Genomic DNA, 9949 nt, shown 5'->3' with positions numbered 1-9949 from the left:
GTACTGTAGTCTATTAAGTATGCAATAGCATTATGTCTAAAAAAATTACATAATTAAAAAATACTTTATTGCTAAAAAATGCTAACCATCATCTGAGGCTTCAGGGAGTCAAAAGCAGTAACATCAGAGATCACTGGTCACAGGTCATCCTAACAAATGCAATAATAATGAAAAATTCTTCAATATTGTGCGAATTACCAAAGTGTGACATAGAAACACAAAGTGAGCAAATGTTGTTAGAAAAATGGCACTGACAGACATGCAGCGTTGCCATAAATCTTCAATTTGTAAAAAAAAACACAATAACTTTGAAGCACAATGAAGTGCAACAAAATGAGGTCTACCTGTATGTGTACATATACACAAAAACCTACTTTTACACATATTATTTTTTTTTTCTGAACCGCTCTAGAATAGGTTATATTCATGGCCCTTTACACCTTAATACTAAAGTAGTAATTTCCTAGGAACATAGATATTCCCTTACAGATCCACAGGAAAGCTACTGAATTCAGAAAACTTGGCTTTGACACAGTACTTTTATCCCATCTGTAGTCCGTATTCCATTTTCATCAATTATTCTAATAATGTCCTTTGTAGCATTTAATCCCCTTTAATACAGGATCTGGTTCAGAATTTAGTTGTCGCCTGTTTAGCCTTTTTAAATCTCCTTTAACAGCTCAACTTTTCTTGTTTTTCATATCTGTAGAACACAGGCCAGTTATTTTACAGAATGTCCCTCTACTTGGGTTTGTTTGATGTTTCCTCTTGGTTAGATTCAGGCCATGCCTCCCAGCTCGATGCATCCTATGGAATGCTGTATCCTCCTGGGGGTACCCCATCTGGAGGCGCCCAGTGTCATCTGCCCTCAACTGGGATGTTAATTCCCAGTTAAGGGTGTTGTCTGACACGTGCACAGTATTGTCTCTATTTCCCCCTTGCAAATAATGAGTCATCTATGCAATCCGTTTGGAGACTAACTCATACGTACACTCACACACACACACACACACACACACACACACACACACACACACACGACTTAGCATCCATTGATATTTCTGCTTAAACCAGTGTTTACCATGATGCATGCAACATGATGATTTTTACAACTGCAACACTTGCATTTCATTTATCAAGTCAGCATCCTCCTGTAAGAAAGTCTTCCTCCCGCCTCATTTGTTTATCAATTTATCGTCAGTGTAGAGAACACCTAGCCTCTGAGATCATCGTTTTCACTATGCACTTAAAAACCATTCAACATTTACAGTGGAAGCTGAGCAGTGACTTATTTGCACTCTGACAGAAGAAACAGATGCCTCTGCGTGCACAAAAATTACTGAGAACAAAAAATAAACCAGGCAACCTTTTAAAATATTAGTCGTTGATGGCTGTATTCCAGCTCAGAGAACGTAAGTTTGTAAGCAAAGTAACATTAAAGTTTTAAGAGCAAGAAGTAAATGTTAGGCATTCCTGTAACTAGGTGGAAATGATTGATGAGTAGAGCAGCACTGAAATAGTCTGTACCGTGTTCCAAGAAACCAAGAAAGGGGGAGGAACACGAACACGGTAGTCGAAGGGCATGGATGAATATGCGTGGGGCCTTCAGAATACTTAGCCAAGGATAACATCAAAGATGACAGAGGTGAGGTTGTTTTTGGAATATATGACAGGCCACCCAGCCAGGGAGAAGATGGGCAATGTTTCCAAATACAGATGGAAAAACTGGCTCCAAGGCCAGATCCTGTGGTGATGGGGGCTGTCGACAAAACAGATGTTGGCAGAAAGCCTGATTCTGATTGAAGTGAAGCATCTGATTAATTCGTGGCTTGCGTCCTTGGAAATTTCATCTCTTACAAGTCTGAGGAAACGCTAGAACAAGGGGCTGGTGGGTAGCACGAAGTCCCAATCACCAGGCAGCCATAAAAGCCACCAGACTTGTAAGCAACCAGGATGTCTTTCAATAGGGGAATGGATAAACAAACTATGGTACATGCATACGATGGAATAGTATTCAGCCATTTTAAAAAAGGAGCTATCGAGCTACAAAAAGACACATGCAAGAACCTTAAATGCATTTTACTAAACAAAAGAATCCAATCTGAAAACTCTGCATACTATATTATTCCAATGATATGGCATTATGGAAAAGGGAAAACTATAGAGATAGTATCAAGATCAGTGGTTGTCAGGGGTTCAGGGTGGGCAGGAGGGGAGGGATGAAAAGGTGGAGAACAGAGGACTTTTAGGGCCGTGAAACTATTCTGTATGATACCGTCATGATACCACATGTCATTCTACATGGGTCAAAACTCATGGAATGTACAACAAAGGGTGAACCCTAATGCAAACCAGGGACTTGTTCTAATAATAATGATCAGTACTGTGGTTGCCAAGGGCTGGGGGAGGGATGGACTGGGAGTTTGGGATTAGCAGATGCAAACTATTATATAGAGAATGGATAAACAACAAGGTCCTATTGTAGAGCACAGGGAACTATATTCAATATCTTGTGACAAAACATAATGAAAAAGAATATGTATGTGTACATATACATATATATTATATATGTATACATGTTATATGTGTATATATAGTATATGTGTATATATAATATATGTATTATATAACCGAATCACTTTGATGTACACCAGAAACTAACACAGCATTGTAAATCAACTATACTTCAATAAAAAATAAATAAAAAAAAATAATGGTCAATATTGGCTCATCATTTGTAGCAAATATAACACTCTAATATAAGATGCTCAGTACAGGGAAATGGGGGGTAGGGGGAGTGAGATGGTATATGGGAACCCTCTGTACTTTCCACTCAATTTTTCTGTAAACATAAACTGCTAAAAGAAAAAGAAAAATCATCTAATATATATATATATATGAAGCTATTTTACAATTTTATAGTCTTTATATTTATAATTTTATAATCCAGTATAAAAGCCACCCTTAAAATTATATAGAATTCATATGACGTTGTTGTATATGTTAAAGTTAATAGGCTAACGATGTCAATATCGTCTACCGAATGTGGATCCCACAATATGCATGGCTGTACACTGAAAAGGAACACTTCGAGCTTTCAGACTGAAGTGGGAAGTTATTTATCTTCCAACATGCAGAGAGAGGCTAAGGGAAGATAGTAGAATAAAACAAAAGAACATAAATTTTAAATTTTTTAAGGAAAAAATTCATTTGGATGTTTAACCGTAACTCTCTGCACAATTGTTCCCGACACATCCTGATGAAGCAGGAAGTCTAAAACACAGGGCTACTCCCCAGGCAGTGTCCTGCCGTTCCTTTAGAATATTCCTGCTTAAATAGAAGCATTTGTTGTTTTAACATATCCTCAGTAAAACTGAGGGTTAATCCTGCAGTAGGACATGGCATCGCATTTTCAAAACTACACACAGGGCTTCCCTGGTGGCGCAGTGGTTGACAGCCCGCCTGCCGATGCAGGGGACACGGGTTCGTGCCCCTGTCCAGGAGGGTCCCACGTGCCGCGAAGCGGCTGGGCCCGTGAGCCATGGCCGCTGAGCCTGCGCGTCCGGAGCCTGTGCTCCGCAACGGGAGAGGCCACAACAGTGAGAGGCCCCGTGTACCGCAAAAAAAAAAAAACTACACCCAACGTACTCTCAGGTGAAAGAGCAAATGCTTACCCAATACACTCTCTGAAATTAAAACTCTTCACACGTTCCAAGAAAAATAGAAGACTTTTTCCCTGGTAGCTCTACCGATCACACTAAAGGTTCTATTTCAGTTCAAACCTAAACACACAGCCAGCTCTGATGACAAAGCTGTTTAAACACTCAGTACCTCTAATAGAATAACTCGATGGTGCCAGGTTTCATTTACCTTAGATGGGGCTCTGTTTTTCTGGTTCCCGGGCCCCTCTTATCCTAAGAACAAACATCTCGTTCCAGGAAAGATTATGAGCTAATTATCAGGGATTATTGTACAAAACTACTCCTGAGTAGACAGATGGCCTCTTATAGAAAACCAATCTTTAGAGCGCGTTTAAAATGAAATAAAATTCAAGAAGAGCAGACCTCTGTTTTAAAGCATATTCGACCTGACACAGTTAATTAAAAAAAAAAAAAGCTATCATGGAACTCTGGTTCCAGGTACAATGAGTTAAGTGCAAGGTGGCTATAAAAGTTGGGGGCCCATTGCAAAGTGAAAACATGGGACCCCCATTTAAGAAATTACAACTGAGCAGTAAAACAAGAGCAGGTGGCTTCTGAGTGTGGGGACCCAGGCGGGACGGCACACAGGCGGGACACCAAGGAAGCCTAGACAGGTTGACTTAGCTTGGACCTGTCCTGATGGCCATCTTTACCATTTGCGGGCACTGGACACTCACTGGTGCACAGCAGGAATATTTGAGAAAAGGGGGAATGTTTCAAACCTCTGTCTCCTCATTAATTAAACTAAAACTCTGATGTATATTCACTATGTAACCATATGAGAATCACGTGATTTTTGAAACATTTTGAAAATGATCATTTTTTTAAATTTTATTTTATACTGAAGTTGTGTTAGTTTCAGGTGTACAGCAAAGTAATTCAATTATACATATACGTCTATCTATTCTTTTTCAGGTTCTTTTCCCATGTATATATAGGTTATCACAGAAAATTAAGCAGAGTTCTCTGTGTTATACAGTAGGTCTTTGTTGGTTATCTATTTTACATATAGTAGCGTGTATATGTTAATCCCAACCTCCTAATTTATCCCTCCCCCCACCTTTCCCCTTTGGTAAACATAAGTTTATTTCCTAAATCTGTGAGCCTATTTCTGTGTTGTAAACAAGTTCATTTGTGAAAATGGTCATTTTTGTCAGGACCCAAAATCCTTTTCTTTACTGCTAGGTTTGAGACATCCCCAGAACCCATCCCCACCACGCCTGCACTGAAAACGCCACTTACCTTCTTTAGCTGCTGTTCCTTGAGAGCTTCCCCAGAGACACAGCAATCCTGTCACCCCAGTCGGCTAAGTACCTGCCCCCGCTTGGCACTACATCCTTCCCGGGGACGGGGACGGGCTAAACAAGGGGGTGTCTTGGGGTCTAACCTAACGGATTTGCACACTCAGGCCCTCTCTCCAAGAATGTTCACAGCCCCTGAAACCTGTCCAAAGAAAACTGTAAAACTCCCACCCTCGATCCAGCAGTTCTGAACACTGGGTCTGTGTGTTTCCTTGCTAAAACCAAGCCAATGAGACGCGACGTGGATCCATAAAGGTTGGTTTTGCTGAGCCAACCTCAGCCAATTTTAGTGCATGCCTTTTTGCATTTATCACCGTTATGCAGTCAGAAAGTCTGACGCCCGTTAAAACGAAAAGGTTGTTCACGTCAACAGCAGGACTGTCTCGTTTTCAGCGGGGCTCCTTCTTGTCTAGAAAAAGCAAAAGGGGCTTTAGTGAAAAGGATTTGGGCTGCTTTCCATCTGGATTTTATTTTAGGTTTTTAATTATTTTTAGACATAGTTCATAGTTCATAGTTCATGTAATCCTTGCCTGTTATCAAAAAGTGTGAGAAGGTATAAAACTAAGAAGTTTCCCTCCTGCCCCATCCAACAAACCTCCACACTTAGTGGCTGGTTTTACATATTACCTTCTATCTAATAATATTCAGAGATTATTATGCAAATACAAACAAATGGATACCCCCCTTTTGCACAAACGGTAGCATACCCTATACCCTATTCTGTACAGTTCCATTCTGAGAGCGCGTTCGTAAGTCCAATTTGTTCGTATGTCCAACAAAGTTAGCCTAGGGACTCAACTAACACAATCAGCTATATAGTACTGGACTGTAATAGGTTTATGATACTTTTCACACAAATAATACATTCAAAAAACACAAAAAACAAAGAAAACATTTTAAATCTTACAGTATATTATCTTGAAAAATACAGTCGTACAGTACAACAGCTGGCATAAAGGGGCTGGCATCAAGTGAACAGGCAAGAAGAGTTACTGACTGGAGGACGGAGAGGAGGTGGGAGATGGTAGAGCTGAAGCGTCGTCAGCAACAGGAGACGGAGTGCCAGCTGCAATGTCATTCACGCCTGACGTTGATGGTACAGGTTCTGAGCTTGAAATAAAGATACTGTACTCTATACAGTACTGTACAGTAAAGTACACAAAAGCACAACCTCTTGTAGAGGGTGCACGCACATGACAACATTCACCAGACACAGGAACTAACCTACGTGATTGGACATGCGAACACACGTTCACATTTTTGAAAGTTCGCAACTTCAAGTTTCGTATGTCGGGGACTTGCTGTACTTTCCTTTGTAATTTAACACTCTTTCCTGGAACCATCTCACGAGTACATAAAAGGCACACCCCTTGTAGTGTTCCATTGTATGCATGGATGTCCCGTAATATACTTCACCAGTCTTATTTTAGGGGACAAGTATGTTGTTGCTGTATGAAATTACCCAAATCTATTTTTCAAATGTGATCTGTTCACTTGTGCCTGAAGAAGCCACCACGTAATGAAGTCACTGCCAATCACACCAGGGCCCCAGGGCATGTGTCTCAGTTGTAAAAAGTGGATCTCCAACAGGGAGCACACATTTTTTTTTTTTTACACCAAAGAAAAATTTATTAAAGTATAGATTACTGGTTATTTAAAAATCCGTGAGAAAAGACAAACATACAAAGGCATTATCATACAACTGATTTCTAAACTCAATACTTTTGAAATACAAAACAATGATCATGACCCCCAAAAGTCAGTTTGAAACAAATTGATTTTTAAGTTGGTATTATAATTCTTTTCACTCAATTTTGCTTACTAGGTTTTTCAGTTTCGCCCCATATCAGAACTTTTTTTTGACGTGTTTATTTCTCAAAGTAGAATATAGTTATTTCTTGCAATTAATGTCAGCAACTATAGAAAGCTTCTCTTAAGTCACAAGGATTCAGTGTGGTTGCCGCTTTGGAAATAGTTACCATTCTGAGTTACCTATACTAAGACTCATGTATTGACAGGCAAAATGTTAATGGGCAAAGTATGGAGACTGAGAGCAGGACGACTAAGAAAAGATGCTATCTCTTACTGCAGACCTGCTAAAAAAAGACTCCATTATTTACTCTGATAGTATTGCTAGAGAAGCAGTTTCTTTCAGATCACAGGTTGGCTATGTAGTTGTCCATTTTAAATTTCCATCACTAAAGAATGGCAGACTTCAACAATTAGATTGCTCAACCAAATCAGCAGACCTTTAAGTTACCATATACTTTAATTACGAGAAATAAATTCTTTTCTTAATTCGTTTAGCAGCCTTGTATCTGGAAAGGCAGCAAAACCCACTTTGTTCCAAAATTAGAAGGCCGACTCAGAGGCTGCTTCTAAGATGCCTAACTATCTCCTATCATCAATCAGTCGTGAAGGTGGACCTTCATGAACTCAGTAACTTAATAAGTGTAAAAATGAACTCATCTATCAACACAATGTTGAGCCTGCAAAACCAAAAAAGTATGTTCATAAGGTAGGAATTGGTTTGTATAAAACAAGAGGATATATATCCTCTTATATAACACAAAAGGAATATGCATGGTAATGAAAACAATCTATAATAAACTTGTAAAGAAATGATTCTGGTTTACATGTAACTCTGCTTAAACTGACCATGACTGAATGATGAAACATTTTCTTCTCTTAACATAATGCCCATTCATTATAAGCTTAGCTGGACTTAGTTTCTTATAAATCTCTTATTTCCTTGGATTTATCTACTACACCTTTACTTTATAGCCATTTAACTTATAAGCTGGGCCTGCCCAGCCTGCCTCTGAAGTCTCTCTACAGAAGGATACCAGATGCATTAAACAAAGGCATCTTCTCGTAAGAATCTGCACTTCAAAACAGCATATGAAGAACCAGCAATTGGCTCTCCAACGTAGCCACCTCTCATTTCACATTATCACAGAAACCGTGCAGTTTAGTACCCATCCCTTCCTTACAGAAAACTCGGTAGCTGTAAACATTTTTGTTGCTTCAAAACACATTTCAATACTTATACATTCCAAAGATCCGAACCCCACGTAGCTGCGGCATTTTGGGAACTAGCACACTCAGGAGAGCAGCTGTGTTTAAGATGAAGTGAGTTGGATCATACTTCGTATAGAAACTTGCCAGAAAATATAGAATTATTGGAGACACGGTGAAAAACTTCCGTGAAGATGTAAACTGTACTCCGTAGTCCCGTTGATCCCAGTGTGTTAGGAGCCTCGCTTTACCCTGGTCGGGAGTTTCAAACGGCGTTCCTTTTACTGCATGCAAAAATACATACATCCCCAGATTAGGTATAACATTTGTTAAGGTCCAGGCAACAGGAATACTGAGTAAAACGATACGAAGCAAACCAACTCCCAAAGCATATGCCGTCCACATACCACGGCTGTTCATTACACGGGTATTTGGATTCACCTCGCTGTGAGCAACTCCAACATTCACGTTTGCGATTTAATGTAGTGTTGTGTCCATAAAGAGTGGTCAGAGTTCAAATCACTCCTTTATGAGCAGTGAAGCCGCCGCCCCACTCGCGGCGGCTGGCTCGACGCGGTATCAACTCCGCTGCCGGGAGCACACATTGTTCCCCCACAGAATTTGGGAGCTGAAGATTTTTCCCTCTCCACCTAAGCTCTTCCGAGAATTCTTCTGAGAATTTGCCTCCAATCTAAGGACTGTGAAACCCTCTTATGCCCAATATACAAAAGAATCTCTGGGTATTACAGATTCACACAAGAGCAAAGCCGTCACACAATTAAAGGACCTACGGCACCTTTAAATTTCCACTAACACCTGATTCTTTCGATTCAAACCCTTTGTATGTTAAGAGCCATGCAAAGGATAAACTAATTTTAGCAAGAGAAAGCACTCAGCAAAATGACTACCCCACAGCATGTGCTCAATAAATAAGAGCAAAAAATCAATGCGCCACCTACAACCTGCTTCCTGTCGTCACTAAAATACTAACCACTTAAAAACTCAAAAGAGACGAATAAACACTAAAAAGAAAGTTTAACGCCTGCAGCCCACCTCAGTTTTCCCCTACCCCCAATTTCTACCTTCATGTCTGATGATCTAAGCCAGACTTCAACCCTGGATCATATCACAGCACTAGATCTGTGGGTTCTAGAATCGAGGCAGTAACTATACCACATCGCCAGAAGGGCCAGTGTCGGTGGTTGTCAAAGTGTGGTCTATCCAGAGACCCCCGGGAGTCTCAGACCCTTTCAGGGACTCCATGAGGTCAAAGCCAGTTTTATAGTAACACTAACACCTGTCTTTCTCACTCTCGCTCTCTCAATATACTGTGGAGTTTTCCAGAAGATTTATGACATGTGATATTGCAACGGATTGAAAATAAAGGCAGGAATGAGAAAGAATCCAGCTGTCTTCCAGTAGGCCAGCCATTAAAGAGACTTGAAAAAAAATGCAAAGGAATGCTGTTCTTCCTAGTAGACGACTTGGTTTTGGAAAATACAGTTTTTTAATAAAATATATTATTTATGTCAACCTATAACGGGCCTATTATTTTTTAGTCAATAAAATATATTTAAAATTTCACAGTTTTACTTTCTAATACAGTAAAAATGCTCTGGTTAGCACAGTCCACAAAAACAAAAGCTCTTGGAGGTCTTTAGTAATTTTTAAGAGTGTGAAGGGGTTCCAAAACCAACAAGTTTGAGAACCCCTGCCCTGTATGACAAAGATATGCTGGTTATCAGTTCCTTCGCCTGAAGTTCTAGGGGGTCAGCCAGCCTGTGGACTTAGTCACACTTACATTCCCAGCGCCCGCACAGCACCTGCATGCGGTGGTGCCCAGTGTGTGAAGGAGGGAGGAGGGGAGGGGGCAGGGCAGACCCGAGGACCTTTCCATCAATTATCACTAAGTAGTGCAACTAAGGCACA

General features: G+C 40.2%; 1 pseudogene; it reads right to left on the bottom strand.

The window, feature by feature from the left end:
• Positions 1 to 8041: 8041 nt before the first annotated feature.
• Positions 8042 to 8497, bottom strand: LOC132424079 (ORM1-like protein 1 pseudogene; annotated as a pseudogene).
• Between the last annotated feature and the right edge of the window lie 1452 nt (positions 8498 to 9949).

This window comes from Delphinus delphis, chromosome 4 (genome assembly GCF_949987515.2).
Source record: "Delphinus delphis chromosome 4, mDelDel1.2, whole genome shotgun sequence".
NCBI lineage: Eukaryota > Metazoa > Chordata > Mammalia > Artiodactyla > Delphinidae > Delphinus > Delphinus delphis.
This window is presented reverse-complemented; position numbering and strand designations above follow the sequence as displayed.